Raw genomic sequence first — 22,239 nt, 5'->3', positions numbered from 1 at the left:
TAGCCCTCTTATATATAAATGATAAATGGGTTGAGAAAGAAATCATAAATATAAATAGACACAAGTAGCATAAAATATCTTTGGGTAATTCTAGCCAAACTAGTGAAAGACCTGTATGATAAGAACTTTAAGTATTTGAAGAAAGAAATTGAAGAAGCTATCTGAAAATGGGAAAATATTCCTTGGATCCTTTGATAAACATCTCTAGTCGCAGCTGGTACATAGCAATTCTGAAAATCCATAAATATTAACACTAACCACAGGCATTTGAAGAGAATACTTTAAAACAAAAGACAGTAATAAAATTAGATTTGTAATGACGGCTTAGATATGTGCCACCCCCCCCATGACCTCTGTTCAGTCTGTAGGATGGTAGGAAAGAATTGACTATCCCCAGTTATCCTCTTCCAAAATAGATAACTAAATCCTAAAATGAAAGTCACAGAAAGCATGCAGCTGCAGAGCTCTGTCTTAGAAGTCAAATTCAGTAGCACTTGTTAAGGCTCAAACTTATCAAATAAAGTTTATTCTAAGAGTGGAATAAATATTTAAAACTCTGGCATAAATTTATCCCCAAATGGAGGTGAACTCCAAGATATTGTGACAATATCTGAAAAGTTTTTCTTCCATTTAATTACACCACATAGTTTTTCACATAGGTTTATTGGGATAAGATTGGTATATGATAAAGCACATGCATTTACAATGCATGCTTTGGTAGATTTTGTCCTTTGTTCGCAGTAATGAAAACCAACACTGAAATACAATGAGCACGCTCATTGCTTTATCTCTTGTTCTGTGCATCCCCTGTCTCCTGCTCTTAATGTGTGAGCACAGCCTTTTTATAGCCATTTTATGCAACTATTTTATGAAAATATGACTCTATGCTATTTTTGCATGACTCTCTCTTCAAACAGTACACTTCTCTTGAGTTGTAGGTTTCTTTTCCCCATTTTTCTTTCCTTTTCTGATTTTTTCTCTTTTACATCATATATTAATGAAGGGACATACCATAATTTAAATAATGATTATATCCCTTTATCACTTCATATTCATTTGTGCTCTTTCCAGTCTTAAAAGGAATGAAACTGCAAGGCAGAGTAGCGTAGCTTTGCCACAGTTAGAATTCTTGTGTTTCCAGCTGAGGATGCTGGAAAATGAGAGTAATTCAACAAAAGTTATAGAGTGTCTGCTTCTCCGTGGAAGCGACTCTGGTCTTTCTTGTCTGTGACTCTTATTTTGTCTTAAAGAAGAGGTGCACCCATTTCTGTAGGCTCAGGATAAATGTAAGCTTACTTACACTTGGTTGTATATGAAAAAGAAATGAAGCTAAATTCTAGTATTCTGTCCCAGCTTCAAACAACACCATTACATTTTTGTCCTCAGAGTATCTTCTAAATATTTCTAGTAAAGATTTCCAAGCATGGTATAAAAAGAAAAGAAAAAAACTCATTGAAACTTAATTATGTCCAAATTATTTCCAATCAAATTTTAAAGCCCAATGTTCACATCTGTAAGATGTTGTAAAAGGCCTGCTTGAAATGCACAATATTTGAAACATTGAAGACCTGTTATATACTATTCTATGAAACAATAATAGTGGGGAATAAACAGAATGTCAGAACCACATCTTACCGATTCAGTGAGTTCTTTCCACAAGAAAAAAAAACCGCAAGGAGTCAGGACTCAGTGAAAGCTTGTCAAGAACTCCCTGTGGCTGGATCATTGGCACCTGTGGAGGTCACTGCATTTGCTCTCAGCCCACAAGAACAGTTGCTGCTGAATACATTTTCCGACCAGTTCCCTACTGGTCAGCGGTTGGAGTAGTGTTATTGAACTCCCTACCTCCGTCCCTTTTGCCTGATCAGAATTGCAGATGCCTTACAGGTTCAGAAAGACAACAGCTTCATGTTTTATTTCTTGTGATGACAGATGCAGGTTCTTGAGTTCATAGGTGGATGTGAATCCATAAATGTACACATAGCCAAGACTGATAAGAGTTAGTCCTATTGGATGGTAGACATATCTTGAAGCGCTTCAACCCAGTGGGAGGTCTCTTGACCATGCTGGCCAAAGGGTGAATGACTCTGATTCTCTCTCTCATTCTCTCTCTCTCTCTCTCTCCTCTCTCTCTCTCTCTCTCTCTCTCTCCCTCCCTCTGCGTTCCTGGCTATTTGATGAACAGTTTTTCCCTAACAGCACATCTCCCATGGTGAGTTACCTCATCCCTGGCTTAAAAACGAGGCCAAGTGAGATGGGCAGGAATATGTGAGGGTGTGAGAGCAAATAAGCCTTCATACTTTATAATTTAATTCTTTATCATTTATCTTAGCACTAGAACTCTAACAGTTATCTTCAGCAAGAGGTCATTCTATCGAAACAAACTGTCACCTCGCAAAATCCAGAAACATCTATCTGTGGAAAAATCCCAAATCACCCTTTGGTTTTTCTCAAGTAAAATGCTGTAGCTTAGAACTGTTCTTGCCTGCAGAAGTATCAACAGTTTGCTTTAGGTTAGTGTTCTTACCACATGCCATTGACCTCTTTTCTCCTACCCCACATGTACTCCATCTAAGGAGCTGTCTCAATGTAACGTTTCTGCTTCAGTTTACAATAATAATAATAATAACACCAAAAAGTTTGTTTATGATACAGTGATACAGTGTGTGCTTTGGAATCAGAATGTTATGTACTAACTATAGAAACACATATGTGTCAATTTGTCTTCTAAATATTGACTTGCACTATAAAATACAAAAGGTGTTTCCTACTGTGCTCAATTTAAAAGGCTGTTTGTGAAGAAAATTAGGTTCTTCGGCAGAAAGTTCCTTTAGGCATCATTATTACTATTCTTTTAAGATTTTGTGGATTAGGTAAAGGGGATGTAAAAAAAAAAAAGAATAAAAATTTTAAAAACCCAAAAATAAAAAAAAAACTCATCAAAATGTTAGATTGGAGCCATTTTGTTTCCTACCTGTGACAAAGTAGGGAAAGAAGTATTCTGAAAATATGGGTTTACTTGTGTGAAGACCACTGTAGTTGGCTCAATGACCTGGGAAGTTGAACGCATGACAAGAAGTATCTTCATGGCATAAACTACCTGTGGGCCACTATGTTACATAGGCTCAAAGATGTCTGTTTTCTCTGTATGAATCCCTGTACATGATTTACTTATCAGATGTGAGTATCTACAGGAGCTGTGGGGAAATGGGGCAGTCACATTATAATTTAGACATGTGCAGTCAGCATGAGTGTGTGTTTGAAACTCCCTGGCACAGGCATGGTGAATCTATGGGTGTTCACAGAGAGAAGAGAGCAGCAAAGTTGATAACACCAGCAATAAGTGATTGTATACATAAAAATCTGTTGAAGTGTGGATAACTTCAACATTTTAGAGATCAATATATATGAGCATGTCATGTTGTCCCACAAAAGGGCACAGATCTTTGCAAGTTCATCTAGCCCTGTACTTTTGATTTGTACAGGTGTTTGCACAGTTGCCAGGGTATGAATATTCACACATCAACCCTAAAGTCATAAACAAAAACTTAATACTCAAAGCTGATGGAATTAGCATGTTGTGCCTTTTAGTAGTAAATCATTACAGGTGAATTCTCATGCATGAAGCTAGCACCAGTGTTAAATGTGCCCCAGAGGGCCTTGCTCTTTTCATCATGTAAACAGAATAGAAAAGTATCATCGATAAGTCAAGAAGAGGACTGTACTAGACAGGATAAAGACTTTCCTTGACCTCAGACAAGTTTTGTGATACATGTCATGCTTTGTTGAAACTGTAAAAAACTTGACTAATCCAATGACACTCTCATGTCATCCTATGAGTGGGCATAATTAGCAAGACCAACTACACAGTCAGTCTCAGGAACACTAGGCAGGATCAGGGTGTGCTTGTATTTATCTTCTTATGTGTCATTGTTCATCACCTTCTATAGGCACTGTAAATACTACACTGTAAGATGGTGGCCCGCAAACTGAAAAAAAAGTCTATACTCTTGGCTGTGCCCCTGAGATAAATACCCATTTAAATTTCTACTTTTTGAGAGATACCAACTTGTTTGCTCTATCAACTTACACCAAACACAAACTGTCTATTGGTGATAGAAAAATTTCCTATTTTAAAAATATCATTTTACTTTGTGTTTTATCAGCAAGTAGTAAAAATATAGATATTGGTAGAATCTTCAACAAATTTTAGCTGCTTTGTGATGAAAATACAATTTTACATCATAGATCTCTCATCTAGAAAATATTGGATGGTTCTGGGGGGGAACTAGCATTGAAAGGATAATACATTACTTATGTATAAATACAGTTTTGGAATGTTATGTACTTTCGATTTAACATACAGAATGTCCTTAAACTCTACTGCATGGTGCATAATATTAACTTTAGTTTATCTGACTGAATTTTTAGAATGCTTATGAACACAAATCTTTTCTGGCATGACTATCTTTTGTTTTACATGTGAAATTCAGCTAAACCCAAAAAAGTCCTCTCGATTTTGAATATTTAGAAATGCAATGAAAATATATCTGTATATGAATGATCTTTTTAACTTGACTCTCCAGTGTTGGATAAATCCCATTTCAACTTTTATTATAAAGCTTTTTTATCATTTTTTTATTAATAAAGCTTACGATACTTGATGACTTGCACCTTGTTTTCCTGTGATAGTTTCAGTTCTGAAAAGCTTAAACCCTGCCTTGTATAGAGTGTATAGGGAAGCATGGACAAAAGTCCTGCACAGAAACCACAGCAAGGGCACCCACCACCCTGGTGGTCAGTCCGAATATAAAACAGAGATAAATATTGAGTTCCAAATATGGTGACATTGTGTGAATGTCACGGAAAGGAATCTAGTAATGCTGCCTAGTTAACCTACGGCTGATAGATGGACATTGAAGAAAGTAATAGTCAGTGGGAGTAGTCACTTTCGCTTTTAATTGGAAAGACTGGCTGTATTTGAAATCAGCGATGGTTATCTGTGAAACCTAGAGGTTTTGCTGGACATCTCTTGGAACATTGATGAACCTGTGAAAATACTGCATGGGATACTTGCTCAAAACTAGTCTATGAATACTAAAGACACGCAAACCAAAGATTTTCCAGAAATGAACACGGGGTTGACCTGACCAGACAAGTAACTTGAACCAGCAAGTTTTGAAGAAAAGTGAAGGAAGCCTAGATTGGTCATATGAATGAGGTAATGGATAACAGTTAGAACTTGTGAACCAGCTGTAAATCGAAGTGTAGCCTCTATTTGCAGGACAGAAATCTCATGTGTAGCAATGTCAAGGACCACTTTAAAGAATGACCAACAGAGCGGGCTTAACCCGTGGCATACAGACTCAGATGATTCAGAGGTAGCCTGGCTTTGTTGGGTGCCACATTCAATATCAGCCCACTTGAATGCAGCAGAGCTGCTGAGCACTGCATAATTCCTCATGCGACTTGATGACCACTGCAAATGCATGCTCTAGGGTCACATCCTGCTTGGGTCCTCGCTGGTTTCCCTTTACTTGCAGAATGCTACGACGTCATACTTCAAATTGCAATAGTTTTCCTGAGCCATGGCTATCCATTCCAAGCTTCCACGGCATGCATGCAAATAGTACTGAACCCCCAAGAAATATTTTTTTCATATACATACATATCAATGACAAAGTTTAAATTATATATTAAAGTATTAGACTAAATCCAAAACTAAAATAGTGATCAAAACAATACAGTGTTATAACTATTATGTAGATGATATTTGACCAAGTATATCTTAATTCCCCATTGTATTTCAGAAATAGTTTGGGAGAATAGGGAGCACAGCAAACCAAAACCACAGGACAGAATGGGACTGAGTGCAATGAAGCACCCTGGAATATTCCCTAGCAAATAAGGAACATGGTTTGATATTAAGCTGAGCAACTAGCTTTATTCTATAAGAAGGGAAGTTAATGTTGAGATATGTTCTTTGGTTAACTCAGTTTTTTCCCCATGGGCATCAGCCTCAATTTTCAGCATAGGTAACAATTAATTCTTTTTTTTAATGGGCACATTTGCCATTTGCCTTTCATGTTGCATGCTGTCCTCTCTAAAGTTTAAGAGTTCAAATATGAGTACTAAAAAGCAGTTGGTGAAGTTTGCTCTCATTGTGGTATGAATAACCAAGGCTGATTGGAGTTACATGGTGTCCCATGTGAATATTCACCACATATATTATATATTTCAATCCCTATGATCTTGGTTTGCAGCAAGCTGTTCATCACCTTTCACTTTTATATGGAAGTTACTTTTTTTTCCACTCCAGGACATGCCTGCATTTCAGTCTAGTTTGTATTTCTTAGCCACAAATTGTTGTGTCATAATAAACTTTAGATTTGGCTGCTTTCACTTAAATTTCATCCCCTTTGTCTCCAGATTATGGTGATGCTGAAAAATCTAATGGCCTCTGTAACAAAATGAATTGACGCCAGGGAGTAAGGGAAAGAATGTGTGAGCCTATGGGCATCTTTCAGTCTCAATTCAAAATATTAAACAGTGTTTGGGCCATCAAAGAAGGCTGCACCGAGGGATATCAGCTGGGCAGCTATCTTATTTCCGACTGCAATTTGATTCCTACCAGAATAGATAATTCCAAACTTTCAATTTCACTGCACTTCAGCTTAGTTTATGGTCAGTGGACTTTACACTCATTTATTTGAAAACTGTTCTTTAGAATGAGATTAAAAGAAATTTATGATGTATTTCACGATTCGACTTGGGGTATTAGGGGACTCTAGAGACAGTAAAATGGAGACTGCTTCTGAATATTCCTTTCTAACTCCCTTCCTAGGAAGACTTCTCCAGTAACTACAGTTTTACTTGTCAGTCTCAAAACTAGAAAATACCCTATTGACTTTAGAAACACTGCATAGAAACACTTTGAATTTTATTGATCAACAGTTTTTTCCCAAATTTGATGATAAAAATATTTTTCCAAATGATGGTTTTAAACGAAAATATATTGTAGCATCAACCATAAAATTAACCCAATAACAGAAAACTTCCTTCAAATACAGTTTAGCACATATTTATTCAGTACGTATAAAGCACATGACACTGCAGTACATTTTAATGTGATGAGTTAGTGCTTGCACTTTGTGTCTTTTAGCTTTGACATCTGCTGAAACCGTGCTGTAAATGGCTGAGTACCAACTTTGGTACCATTGAAAGGAAAATATGCATAGCTGTCTAACAAGCTTGTTGCTCACATTGAATGCAATAATCTATGAAAATGTCAAGCAGTGCCTAGGGCAAAGGACTCAATAAATATTAAACGTATTTGGATTGTTGGGATTCAAGGGTGAACAAATAAGAATTAATTTATTTTTATTTTATTTATTTTTTTATAGTGAGCACGGAGTGCAGGGCCATGCTCAATGTTGAGCTGTAGCTCTTTCTCTGTGCTGTGTCCTCTGCCATTTTTATGCTTTTAAATTTTGAGAGATGGTCTAACTAGGACACCCAGGCTGATCTTGAGTTCACTCTGTGTCCAAGAAGGGTCCTAAACTTCTGATCCTTCTGTGTTAGCCTTCCAGTACTCCAGATTACAGGCCTGTACCACCAGATCCAGCTCAACTATGAAATCTCTCAGGAAGATGGACGATTTAGTGTGCAGTGATTTAAACTACAGTGAGAGACATGTTCTCATAACTGCAAAGAGGATGCTTCCTAACCAAGTGATGAAGTTATTCAGCTATTTGGAAGAATATACTGTTACACTGAGTATCAGAAAGTTAATGTAGTGTGTGCGTGTGTCTGTGTGTGTATGAACAAAAGGCAGACATTCTAGAACAAAAATCAAAAGACTGAAAGAGCAGAGCTGTCTCGAGATACACATGAAAGGGTTGGGAAAAATGCAGAGTCAGATTCACACCCATGGCTTCTTCAATTATTGGGGTCCCTGGTCTATTTCACAATTAGAATGAAACATAGCATACATATGGGTACAGTATGCATGATCAGTCATTCAGGCATTTGTAGAACTGTTCACTTATTCCGCTATTTCATATTGGTATCTTCAGAAAACTGTGTAGAACAATAGTAGCTAGGGAGTTTGTTCTGGAAAGTGTTGTTTTTCGGTATTCATTTGGAGGCAAGACATTTTATTATTGGCAAAAATACAATCTTTTGAATGAGCTAAATCCATATTTTTGAAAAAATGCCTTCAAATACCCAGTTCTGAACCCGTATTGCTTTTCCATTATTTTAAGTACTACTGGTATTTCAGCAGTTAAGTGCCCAGTTTATAGCCTGCTAACCAATTATCAAGTGTTTTGGAAACCTTTGGGCATAAATATTGTTTTGTAACACAGAAAATAAGGCTATGTCCATGAGGATTGAGGTGTCACAATATTACAGAATCTTATTTTTTCACTGATACTCGCTTTAACATATAGCAACTTTAAAAAAAAATTGACAAATATGTATTACATGCCAACGGGTACAATGTGATATTTCTGTACATGTATAGTTACCATGTGCAATGAGAAAATTAAGGTTCTTAGCACATCTGTCATATCAGAGGTTCATAAAATGTTATGTTGGAAACATTAAATAATTTTATTTGAACTCTTTTGAGGTAAGTAAAGAAATTATGGTTGCTTATAGGCACTGTGTCATGCTAACAAACCTTAGAGAAATTTTTTTCCTACTGAATTTATTTTCAGAAAATCAGTCTCTCTATGTGTCTCTCCTTCCCAGTCTTTGCTACCTACTATGCCTCTACCTCCAGAATATCACAAATTTTAGCTTGCATCTATGAATGAGTATAGAAAGTATTTAACCAAGAATCACAATATAAATAACCGACTGGCAAATCTCATGCCATGACCTGGATTTGATGGAGGTAGATTCCACCTTTGTTTTGCACACTGAGTACAGAAGGGGAAATTAAAGACCACAAAGACATCTGAAGGAGTCTTAGAAGTTTTGTAACACCTGTCTTCAAGGAACAATTGGAACACTAATCCAATTGTGTAAAGAAACAGAAACAGAAAATTATCTGTAATAATACAGTTCCATGTATTATGTCTATGTGATGAAAATGTTCAAATATGGAAAAGCATATCTACCTGCAATAACATTCATCCTATCTGTATTTGAAGAAGAGAAATTGAAGGTCCTTTCCTTCTGTGTTTGGAAAAACACATTACTTTTATCTATAATCACTTAAATGTGCAATGGAATAAGCATTTTATTTCTTGTATCTAGTTGTAAACTAGCATTCACTGGCCAGTCTTCATCTTTTCCTTCCTTTTGATCATTTCAGTTCCTCATAGCTGTCATTCCATTTCTGAGACCCACATTTTTAGATTGCACATATGAACAAGCATATAAACTTGTCTTCCTTTCTGACTTATTTTACTCAGCATACCATCTTCTAGAATGTATGAGAACCTCAGAAGGCTCAATAACAATCAAGTAAACCATCTGAAGTAAGATGGGTAAGCATATGTAGATATTCCCCAAAAGAAGACACACAAAAGCTCTGAGAGATCCACAACAAAGTCTAATGAAGCCTTTCCTTACCATGTAAGAATGATTATTACCGAACAAACTAAAAATAACAAGTGCTGATAAGGATGTGGGTAAAAGAGAATACTTACATACTTTTTGGCATATTAAATTCATGCACAAATTAGTACGGAGGTTAGAGAAAACAGTATGACAGTTCTCAAAAATAGAAAATATAACCTGTATATGATCCAGCATACAACTTCATGTTTAATATTAATTGTGTCCAAGTGTTTATGAAACACTTTGTAATGTACAATCTGAATGTCCACTAACTGAAGAATGGGAAAGGAAGGGTGTGGCATATTTACACAGTGAAGTGATATTTATTCATGAAAAAGATGCTATTTGTCATTTGTGATAATGTGTATATGATCAGGATCTGATATATTTTGAATGGTTATCTTTAAAACTTGGATTTATTTATCAGATGCGGGTTTTGTTAAGTGCTTAAGGAACTGTAATATGGAATATAGATTCCGTGTGGTCTATGTTGGTTCCTGTGGGAGGAACTAAAGTCTATTGTAAAAATTCAAGCAGAAGGGTGAAAGGGCAGCATAAACGTCAGGTCTCCAGGTATCATTGCTTTCTTGCAAGACAAAGTGATTTGAAAATTAACTTTTTAGGAGTTCAGCCATGACAGTGGAAGTCAGCTTAAGTTGTGAAGTGGGTGTTGGACACAATGACCTATAAATCAGCTTCAAGTGTTATGATTATATAATTTTAAAATTAATTTTATTGTTTAAATTATAAAGCACGTTTTGGAAAGGCAGCCCTCTGAAGAGTCGTGACACACAAGGAGCACCGAAGAGCCTGCATTTACAGAGGGAGGCTCAAAGCCTCAGCTAAGGCCATTCTCTGGGATGTTTGTTGTATTTTCTAGTCTAATCCCACAGATTCTCCCAGAACAACTGTTTCTGGAAGGAAATCGTACTGGTGTTTGATTTGCTGAAAGCATGCCTCCAAACGCAATCTGTTCCAGCCTAAACAACAGTAAAAGCTGCACATGAAATTGTGTTAAAACAGAAATAAGTTGTTTCAACTTTTGCAAGTTCCAATTATGGCCTAGGAATTCATGTTTTGGGTTGTTTGTGAAAAATGAATTCTCTTTGTCTAGTCAGAGAATAGTTGACTTCTCGAGCTTCTCTTTTGTCAGCTTAAAGGATGTGGATGAGACACAAAAGCTGTGGGACCAAAGACTGTAAGATAAAATGAGGGAGTAGCCACCTAGGAATTGAACCACAAATTCTGGTTGCTGGGGGTAAGTGCTCCGGACATGCCCTCTGAGGGTGTGCACGTTTTGGCAAATTACAAGGACAAGAAGATAACAGCAACCTGATTGTCAGGAGACATTTGCTCAAACTACAGCTTCATGGTGGTTGGTTAGTCCTTTGTGGTACTCATGCTGGGTACAACATAACTAGGAAAAGCTATTTATTGAGATGACTTATTATCCATGTGGCATCTAGGAGAACACAGACACCTACCATCACTGGGTCAGACCTGACCAACCACAGTCCCGTGGCTCTCAAGGCCTCAAGCTGAAACATTCTGTGAGCCCACTCTCCGAAATTTTAAATCCCTTGTCCTTTCTTATTTTGTAAGTAGGCAATGGAATATGTGATAATCTATAAAGAGAGAAAATGCACTTGCATACCTTAAAGGATGTACTAAAATGTTAGCTACACATGCCTTTGTATCCATGGAATGTGCCTGCAGCACCCTTTGATTAAACAGTAGTGAAGAAACAAACTTATACAGTGTTGAATAATCACCGTTTTCTTAACTTTTTTTCTCCTTTTATTGAAAACAGAGTTTTTCTCACATAATATATCCTGATTATGGTTTCCCCCCTCTATCCCTCTCAATATTCCCTATTTCCCTCCAAGCATGACCCACTATCTATCTCTCATTAGGAAAGAAACAGGTTTATAAAAGATAATAATAAAATATGATATAGTAAAATATAATAAGATATAATGCAATCTAACACACTGAGTTTGACAAAACAAACCAGCAGAAGGAAAAGAGATCAAGATCAAGCACAAGAACCAAAGACTCACTCGTTTGCACACTCAGGAAACCCATAAAAGCATTGAGCTGGAACCCATAACCTAGACACAAAGGGCCTGGTGCAGACCCATGCACACCGTGTACTTGTTTCTGCAGTCTCTCTGAGGTCGTGTGTATTTTGTTCATGTTGATTTATGGGCCTTGCTTTCTTGGTGTCTTGCATCCCCTCTGGCTCTCCCACTCTTTCCATCTCCTCTTGTGTGGGGTTCCCTGAGGCCTGAGTAGAGGGACTTGATGGAAACATCCCATGTAGCAGTGAGCGTTCACTCCAAGGCCTCTCCATATCTGCATAAGACCTAGCTGTATGTCTCTGTATTTGTTGCCATCTGCTGTAGGAGAAAATTTCTCTGATGATGACTGAGCTAGGTATTATTCTGTGAGTATAGCAAAATGTCATTAAGAATATTTTATTGCTGCTTTATTTTCTCCTTTCTTCCCTGCTTTCTTCTTTCCTTCCTTTTTTCCTTCTTTTCTCCCTCTCTCCCTCCCTCCCCTTCCTCCATCTTGTCTATGTCACTCTCTGTCTCTCTCTCTCTCTCTCTCTTTTTTAGAACAGTAATAGTAGGTGTTGTCCTAGGTCCTTGGCCTATCTAGTCTCTGGTTCTTGGTCAACCTAGTAATGTTAGATATGGGTTCCATCATGTGGCATGGTTCTTAAGTTAACTTGGGTATTGGTTGATTACTTGCCACCATGACACTAGCACATCTTGCAGGATAGATGACTTTGTCAATCACAGACTTTGTGACTAGGTTGTTTATATTTTTCTTTTGGTAGTATGCAGAGTACCTTCTTGTACCAAAGATGCTAGCAAGTAGAGATGAGGGTTCTATGTAGGTGTCATCTCAAATTTTCTATGTTCAGTAAGTTGTGTTGTCTTCAATAAGGTATTATCTTGAGCAATGGGGTCTGGCTGTCAGTTTTTTCAGAACAATCTACAGTCTGGTTAACAATCTGAGTTGTTTTGGGAATTCATGGGATCTCTTTGGCTAACAACTCAATTAGATGTAGCCCAGTTTCAGTACAGGAAGTTATATTTGATGACAAGAGATGGCCATCTGTGGCTCTGCTTCCCCAATTATTTGATGATTTCCATAATGTCACCTTTACATATGTATACACTTTAAGAAACTTCAACTGTATTAGGTTTCTATATAACCTCTCAAATGGCCCTTATTTTAGTTTTCTCTCCCCAACTTTCTATTTCATAATGGGTTTTTCTGATAATTTTTAATGCTGTGTAGACAGAGCATATATATTTTAACCTAAAACAATAGTGTATTTTGTTAAATAATGGAGACAACATAAAAGCATAGAGGACCTATTGTTGCCATAAAAGAAAGAGTTATAAAGAAATGTAAGGACCAGAGAGATAAAAAGATGCCCACCAGTTCTGTGAAATACATTGAGGTGGCCTCATTAGGGTTTTAGAAAACAATGCTACAAAGGGATCCAAAGGCTTCTTTTATTCTTCATTTTCATCATCTCTTGCTAACATTTCAGACCATTTCAATCACAGCAAACCCGTCTGAAGTGTCCATTGTGTTTCCTCCATGTTTTCAATCCCTTCTCTTTTTCTTTCATCTTTAGCAGTGTAAATAGAAGTAGAACTATTGTGTAAAAACCAAATAATCTGACGCAGAGTTCAAGAACGCCAACAACTATCCATTTATGGGATTGCACCTAAGATCGTTGCATTATCACTTTCCCATTAGCAGGCGGCACCATTTTACAACACCCTCTCTTGATCTTTGTTACATACATAATACTTGGCGCCTCTGTGTAAGCAGCATCCAGCTTCCCCTTCAGACGTGTCTGGGTTTTCTCACATGGGCTTTTAGTAATTCTCTGCAAATCAATACTTGCCTGTTCTATTAAAGACAAGCCCTTACAAGCAAGAAAGCATTTGCTGTGGCTTCAAAATCAACAGCCTCTAAGCTCAGCATAGAGATAATCCCAATGCAGAAACTTCAAAGAAAAATTTTAACCATACTTTGGTAGTTGTTTGATGTGGAAATTAATTCAAAATTACTTAAAATATTTGTTGTAAGGATATCTTGGATAAAGGCTTATAAAGACCGGGTTTGAACAAGTCGGTTTGGATGCAATAGTACAGATGAGATTTGGAGGGTCAGTTTTATAAACTCAAAAATTGGAGAAAATTAGATATATCTTGCTTATATTCACGTATTTCTTATGCATTAAAGGAAAAATTGTACAGAAAAAAGTTAAACCATAGGGAATACTTTATTCAGATTTTATTTAGGCCATTGCAATAGAAAAGCCTACTGTCAAATCTAATAAAACAAAGGGCTAGAAGAGTTTTAAAAGAGAAAGTGTGTGTGTGTGTATTTTGTGTGTTTTTGTGTGTGTGTGTATTTGTGTATGTTTATGTTTGTATTTGTATGTTTGTGTAAGTATTTGTGAGAGTGTATGTGTGTGTAATTGCACAAATAGGAGTGAGGCACCTAAGAGATAGTTATGTCTTCGACCCCACTGTGCCATCTTGAGGGACTGCTTCCTAGCTCCTTAAGAAGGATATTTCTGGTTTGTAAGATCACTGTTGAGAAACTTGAAGGGAGTTTAAGAGCAGGCAAAGGGTTTCCAGATGGATTTACTAAAGCAAATGTTCTAAGCAGAGGGAGGCAGGATGATGAAGAGGGCGTGAAGATTGCTTCAAGAGTGGAAGCCTGGCTTGTCTACATGTACAAAGATTTTTTTTTCTATTGAGTCTAGCAGAATATATTTTTTCATTATGAAAGTCATCCTAATCCCTCATAGGGAGGCAAGAGTAATTGGTATGAATGTTTCAATGGTGATCATTGTTTTATATCTTTTATACGATATTCTCATTTAGGAATAATAAATTCAATGGCTCTGTTATTCAATATTACCACCCTAATTAGTAACATATTATGTAATAATTTGTGAAAAATATAATTTTAAGTATTTTAGAGTTCACATATTCATTTACTTTAGTCCCTCAAAAACAAACAAACAAACAAACAAACAAACAAGACAAAACAGAAACCCAAATTCAAAACAGCAAGATGTGAACATATTTGTATTTGTGAATTAAATATAAACAAAATCAGAGACACTAGTTGTTATATTTAAATTAAATTTTAGGTAATATCAGTGGCATATATGCTTTTATAGGTGAAGTAATAGATGTAAATAAAAAAATAAGAGGGCGGTAAGCATTCGACTATTACTACATATGGTGAAGTTTTTATGGCTTAAATATGCCTAAAGTGTTACTACATACTTGATAAGAAAAATTTCTTGGTTATTTGGTGGGCATGGATAAAAAAAAAAAACATGAAGAAAACACTGGGAGCTATCCTTAAGTAAATATTGAGCACACTGTTGAGAAACTTACAAATAACAGTTATCATCTAATTAAAAACTTTATGTTGACCAAATTGTGACACATTCTGCATTTTAACAAACACTTCCAAGGCAATTTGTCTGTGTATCCTTTGTACTTTTAAAGTTATTCAATTATAATCAACAACTGACTGAATGTGTATAGGATAAAAATTTTAATCTTAAATGTTGAGGAAAAGAAGTTTCTAGAACCATTTAGACAAAGAAGCTACCTTGAGTGACCCTTTTCTATATAGATCTTGACTGCTCTTAATTTGAATTGAATGGATAATTAACAGGCAGAATTACCTAGAGAAAACAAGCTATTTTCAATTTTCTCCTGGGAATTAGCTAGAAGGGGCTCAGCCTAGTCCACAGAACATCTCATTCAAATTATTGCCACTTAGAGACATCTTGTGTATGGCCATAAAATTGTGCTATAAACTTTTCTAGGGGTGTGGATGAAGTAGAGTGTTTTGCGATAGGCGAATGAATGGCATGGGATGCTTTGGATGTAAACCTAGCCAGTCAACCTTGCTGTGTTCATGGTGCTGTTTCGCTTTGGTAATTCAGCCTTTCTACCTCTTTGTAAGTAAGTCATAGAGATATCTATAATAAGTCAATATAGCTGAGCATTGTTCGAATTGAAGCAAGGGGCAGAGGGTATCTTCAAGAAATCTTCAAATGAGGCCTAGGAAATCCATCCCAAGGTATCAAAGATACTGGTGAAACGCAGAATAGTATGGAAGAAGAATAGTATGGATGGGACAAGGATATTATTCCTCTATAACTTCTGTGCTGGTAATGCCATTGCCCCTACTACTTACCATCATTAAGGGAGAAAATATTGCAAAACTTCAGATGCCGGGAAGTAGGCAGCAGTGCATTGCCTCTGGGAAGAGGGGACAGAATAGAGCAAATATTGTTCATACATTTCAACTCATTTACAGGTGGCAGAAAACCAATTCCGAGGCAACCTTGTGGTACAGATGTGGTACTTACAAAGTCTGTAAATATATTAGAACATCCTAGAAAGTGCTGACTTATTTATTAGTAATGACAGTGAGTGTAATACCTTTATGGGTATGTGAAGATCCAAGCTCATAACAGAAATACTGACGGAGAATAAAGGATATATGGTAGATAGATGGAAGCACACAGGTTGCTTTAATTTGAATAAATCTCCAAGTAAGTATACCTACTTCACACACCCTCACCTTATATTACAATAATGTATTTTTTCCATAGCTGTGGTGTAATACCACATATAATAAAGGGTTTTGTAGTCTTGACTTGGTAGACTTTTAAGTATTTCATCATATTTTGACAGATTCTATAGTAAGCTATTCCAGTTGTCTCAGAAGAAGATGGTTTATAATGACCGGTGGCATTAGTTCGCACTAAACCAACATTTTGCTGAACACATCACCTGAAAACCTCAAAGGACTTAAGAAGCTTAGGGAGCTTTCTGAATAACTTTTCAAATCCCCCTGGGAAAGTTGCCCTTGAAAACCTAAATTCCCTAAGTTTATCATTACTGTTTGCTTTTCAGAATTTATTGTATGTGTTCCCTTACGATTTATCTTTGTCCTCTTTTTTCTCTCATGAAGAACTTCCTGCCACTGTCCAAAGTCACAATATTAAGAAGATTGCTGATGAAACTTGTATTAGCCTGTAATAATGCAAATCATGAAAACGTGAGACTTGTTAGAACAAAGTCTGGGGAGATGGATGAATGGTTAAAAGCTTGTTGCACCAGAAAGTGGACTGGGATTCAGATCTCCAGCGCTACGTACAGGCCGGGTGGCAATGGTTGCTGGCCTGCAATTCCGGTCCTCAGGCAGTGGATCTATGGACCTAGTCAGACAACCCTGGGTTTGAGTGAGAAATCCTCCACCATGAATAAGTCGAAAGAAGAGTAAAGATCATGCCTGGCCTCAATTTTTGCTGTCCACATGTTTACTTACAATGTCCATCCATGTCGTTGTGAATCTACATGCATGGAGACTACACATGTGTACCCACAAAAGAACTGTGCAAATAGCATCATCATATAACATAAATTAAAACCCACAGAGTTTCCTCACATGATTTCCTTCAGTATGTTTTTATAGTTATGTGTTATTGACTATCGGTTCTTCACACAGTTTAAAAAAATATTATATTGATAGATGAATTTCAAGAAATAAGCAGTTGTTAATTTGTGAGGTTATTGCATTGAGGTTATCTTTCTCTATATCCCTTCAAATACAGCAATATTGATCTTGAAACAGAAACAGCTCATCTTTCCTTGGCAGGCACCTCATATAAAATGCACCTCAAGAAAAAAGGAGTAATAAAAGCTGAAGAATGGTTTTTCAATGTCTAGTTGCTTGGTGTGATCACCCAAAAATCCATCTTTACTCATACTTGTGTGGGCATGTCATCTAAACAATTTCCATGACCAGAAAGAGGCATATAAAGTATTGTAAAATTTTATAACTGTGTTAGAAGAATCAAGAATGATTGGCATTTATTTCCTTAAAACATGAATGGTTACTAATTGAAAATAAAATCTTCTCTATTGATTTTTTTGTTGAATTATGAACAACAGAAGAAATCTCAGAGTCTCAGAGAAAATATATTTTATCTATATTTTAAAAATGTCTCTGTGGGCCAAGAAAGACAGATTTTAGCTCTCTCATTTTTATACATGCTTGGCTCATCCTAAATTATAGCAATGTTTCATTACCACCAAAATTCTCCAGATAAAATTTGTAGCACAACTGCTTGCTAAGCAAAAGGGAAAAACATAAATTGTATCTGTGCTGAGCAAATGGATTTGGAGGTTGACTTTTATTTGGCTTGAAGCCTCCGTTGCAGAACAAAGTTTCTGCTGATTCTGTCAGCAGGATCTGACTAAGGCCAAGGAAATGATCTGATCGGCAGTCTGCTGGTCTGCAGCACGGTTTCACCAAAGCAGAATGTTTTGTGAATTGCAAAGAGTGGGAGAAGAAAGAACGTTTGTCTGATTTTCAAATGAAATATGACACTTTCATCGGCATGAGGAGAAATCTTCCATGAACTGAGATTATCCAATATCAATGGAGATGCAGTAGAAACTACTTGAGGGGTGTTCTCTTTTGGAAGCCAAACTTGATTCCCTCCCCCGCCCCCAGAGGGTTTTTTTTTTTTTCTCACTCCTTCAGGCTTCATCTGTAAAATTTAACTTTATATATCACGTCTTTTCTTAAATTTATTTTTATTTGTATGCTTGTATCAGCATGTTTTTATGCATGCCACATGCATACATATGACGGTGGGGGACCAACAGAAGGCATTGGGGCCCCTGAGACCAGAGTTAAAGGTACTTGAGCAGCCTGATGCCAAATACAGATTCTCTGACAAAATAGCAAGTTCCCTTAAGGGCTAACTTATCTTTCCAGCTTGCACTCCCAACATCCCCAGTGTTTTCCCAAATGAATGTTTTCCCAAATGAAGCCAGTGTTCTGGCAACCATTACTTTATTCTACTTTAAAAAAAAACATTTTGTATAGATGAATGGTGGTGTAGAATACAGCATATATGCATTTAGTCATTAACATGGTCCCTGTACACCCCTCACAGGCCATATTTCCTGTTTTCAGTGTGTGGGTGTAGTTTGTAAGGAGACAGGCAATCGACAGCTACTCTTGTGCACTTCTGTGCCATTTTGTATTATTTCTCATATGATAGCTGTTGATTCAAGCAAAGGGGGTTTTAACACGATTCCATTTACTCAATACTTTTTATTGTTGTTACTCCCTCACTATGCAAATTTCTAATCCCTTCTGCAAATTATTTTATTTTTCATATTGTCAGGTAAAGGGAACCAGAATAAATACCATAGAGTGCTGTAACATGCAGTGGACTCTCTTCCCACCCCTTGTGTTTCACAGACTATCTCTCTGATCAGATTCCCTGTTCATGTTTATTTTTTGTCTCTTCTAGCCCTTTCTCTTTTAATTTGATTGAAAAGGGCTGGAATCTAATGACCAAGGCAAACATTGGCAGCTGGTCATGTAATGCTCATCTCTTGGCGATAGGGATGTTTATTTTCCGTATATAAGCCTATTTTATGAAAGAAATACAAACTCAACATGTAGGATGGAATGTGTGTTTATTTCCACACTTTGAAACACCACTGCAATACAAATGAAGAGGTTTTTAAAAGGCATGAAATGTCAAGGACAAACAGAATAGATGTGACCAAGACAGCCATGACATTTGAGGCTGGAAAGCAAAAATAATAAGTGACACAGATAGATGTACACATTTCCATTTCTGCCTCTTCCTCTCTTTGCTCTCCTGTACCTCTTCTCACTTTGTGCTGCCCCACTCCTGGAGTCTCCATCAGAACATGATTTCCCTGACAGGGCACCGTTTCCCAGGGGAACGCAGAGCATATGTTTTCTTGCCCTGAGATCTGAACCTCCTGTTTTCCTAACTGATGATATATGGTTGGCAGAAGTTCAGTCTGGATATTGGCTCATCATATCCATTCCCTTGTAGTTAATAAAATTCTCAACCATATTCCTTTCATTCTACATCTTCTTAGTGGGGAGCGCAGAGCTACTTATGACAAAACTGCTGGGCTAGTTGATTTCATTACATTGAATCAGAAACGATGCTAATACTTTTCCTTCCTACATTTTTAATTCAGTATTTTATGACACACGCTAAATCATGTCTAAAAGGAAGCATTTCTTCCTGTTCACTCATGCATGAGCCTTCTCAAAAGGACCACATGTTGTACAAGACCTTACCTTTGAGCTCAGTGCAGCGATGGGCTGTGGCACCTGTGAACATGAATGAGCACGGATACTTGAGTGTCTCAAAGGACACTCCATGGCAGAAACTGCCAATTTATCATAGATAACTGATCTCTGTTCAATATGTAGCAATAGAAGTATTTTTATTTGACTGGAGACTTGGATGAATAGCTGAAAAAGGATGACATCAGATTTTTCTTAACAGTTTTTATGTCAATAAGGCTGATTCGAAGTTCTGAACAATTTCTGTGTAATTAAAGCCTTAAAGGAATGGTGTTTGGGAACAGTATGTGTATCCAGATGTAGTAGGCACAGCACTGCTCCAGGACCAGCATCTCGCCATTGTACTGTTAGAGCAGTTCCTGGACACTGGTGGCTTTTCAGACTTGAAACATATCTAATGTCACTGGGGAATAGCAATTCCAATGTAGCATAGTTTCAAAAAAATATTATTTAAATAACCACATACCAAATTTTACCTTGACATTTACATAGGATGAACTATGTTTGCTTCTGAACTGGTCTATATAAGCAACTAGGCATAGTGAGCTATCTATTTATCATAAAACCAGATTTCTCATGAAATAACAAATTAGTTCAAACTTTCATATTTAGTGAAATAGACTATTCCGTACATCAATTGAAAATGACTGTCAAACTATTTAAAAGGAAGGTTTAAAAACTCCCAAATTATGACAAAACCTAAATGAAAGGTTGAAAAACTAAACAAAGGAAGTATCACAAAAATATCACTATGTAAATGAACAAACATAAAGATATATTTGCACATTGGTATTAGGGTATGAAGTCGGCAATATACAGCTAGCAAACCCCCAATAATATTTGCTCTGGGTGTCCCCTGAAATGGCAGTCAGGAGGATGGTATTGCCTCCTATTTTGTCTTTACACCGGAGAGTGTTTCATGAAGATATGGCAACAGTGAAGAATGCAGAAACTTTTTCCAACTTTCAAAAATCAAATCATGATAGTGCACCCCAGAAACATGAAAAAAATAATATACATCAAATATAATCACTGCTCTCTTCCCTGGGGACTCACATTTCTCTCCTCTCAGCATTTCGTAGGTGCCTGTAGTTCTCCAGGGTAGCTATCTCATGAACTTCCCTCCTTCTACATTAGCATGTCTACTGTTGTCCTTGTTCATCCTTTGCACATATGTGTTGCGTATGTGTGTGTTTAAGTCTAAAGAATTCTACTCACCTTCAGAGTACCTTATTAGAAGCAAACGGGGCTTTTCCATTCAAAACAAAATGAGTGTCATCAGAGGGGAAAGGAGAGACTGCCACGTGGTGGGACATTTGAAAGATGAGGAAATTTGTTAGTTTAAATACTTTAATGAGGACTATAACTTGAAGGCTTTTATTATTATTTTTGAAGGTGCTCAAGCTAGTTGCTTCTGAACTTCTTTCTTCTCACCCTCAAACTATTCCTTAAACTTAAAATGTTCTTCTATCTGCTCTAGCCCTCTGCCTCCCCGACCTTTCTCTTTACACTTCCAAACTGCATAAACATTTAATTGGACCGACCTGTCCCCCTGCTGTTCATCTCTCCAAACTCTAGACAGCACAATCTATAGCTGACTCCTTGTCTGTGTGCTCTAGCTACACCCTTTCTGTTCACCTCCAAATCTAACAAGCACCCTCTGCGATCCCCCCTCCGAATTGATACCCACCACTCTCTCCCTCATCTCCTAACTTAGAGAGGCCTCCAATCCCTTCTGCCATCTTGAATTACATCCTGCCAAACTTCTCCTATCATAAACACGTCATTCATATTCCTTACTTGTCCTCCCCTCAATGCAACCATGCTTATCCCTTCACCCCAATAACATTTCCCACAGCCTTGTCTTTCCTGTCCAGAGACTCTCAAACAGCCTGCTCCGACCCGCACACGCACAAGAGGGTCCTCTAGCTACTTCTGCTTACACTTTTTATTCAGATGACAGCTTCTCCCTTAAAGATGGCCACAACAAACTGACCCTGCCATTCTCAGTAAAAGTAATCATCACATCAACAAGACAGCCTGTCAAGCTACCCTTTCATAAGCCAACCCTTGTGCCTCACCCCACTTCCCTCCAGGTTGCCCTATGACATAACCCAGACAACATACCTAGCCCTCTTACCACATGGAATACCATCCTCACCTTCGGGTTCCTTTTTCATCAAGATTCATCTCTCTTTTCAGGCTCCTTCTTTTTATCTGTCCAAATGATTACCAAACATCGACCACCAACTGACTCTCCTAAATTTTTAGTTACCTAGGTGTCCTCAGACATCAAACATTGTGAACAAATCCCACACTTCCAATTACAGGACGTAACTAAACCCAAGGCAACATCTCAGACTCTGTCTCTCTGTCTGTTCTCTCTCTCTCTCTCTCTCTCTCTCTCTCTCTCTCTCTCTCTCTCTCTCTCTCTCTCTC

This window comes from Microtus ochrogaster, chromosome 24 (assembly GCF_000317375.1).
Source record: "Microtus ochrogaster isolate Prairie Vole_2 chromosome 24, MicOch1.0, whole genome shotgun sequence".
NCBI lineage: Eukaryota > Metazoa > Chordata > Mammalia > Rodentia > Cricetidae > Microtus > Microtus ochrogaster.
This window is presented reverse-complemented; position numbering follows the sequence as displayed.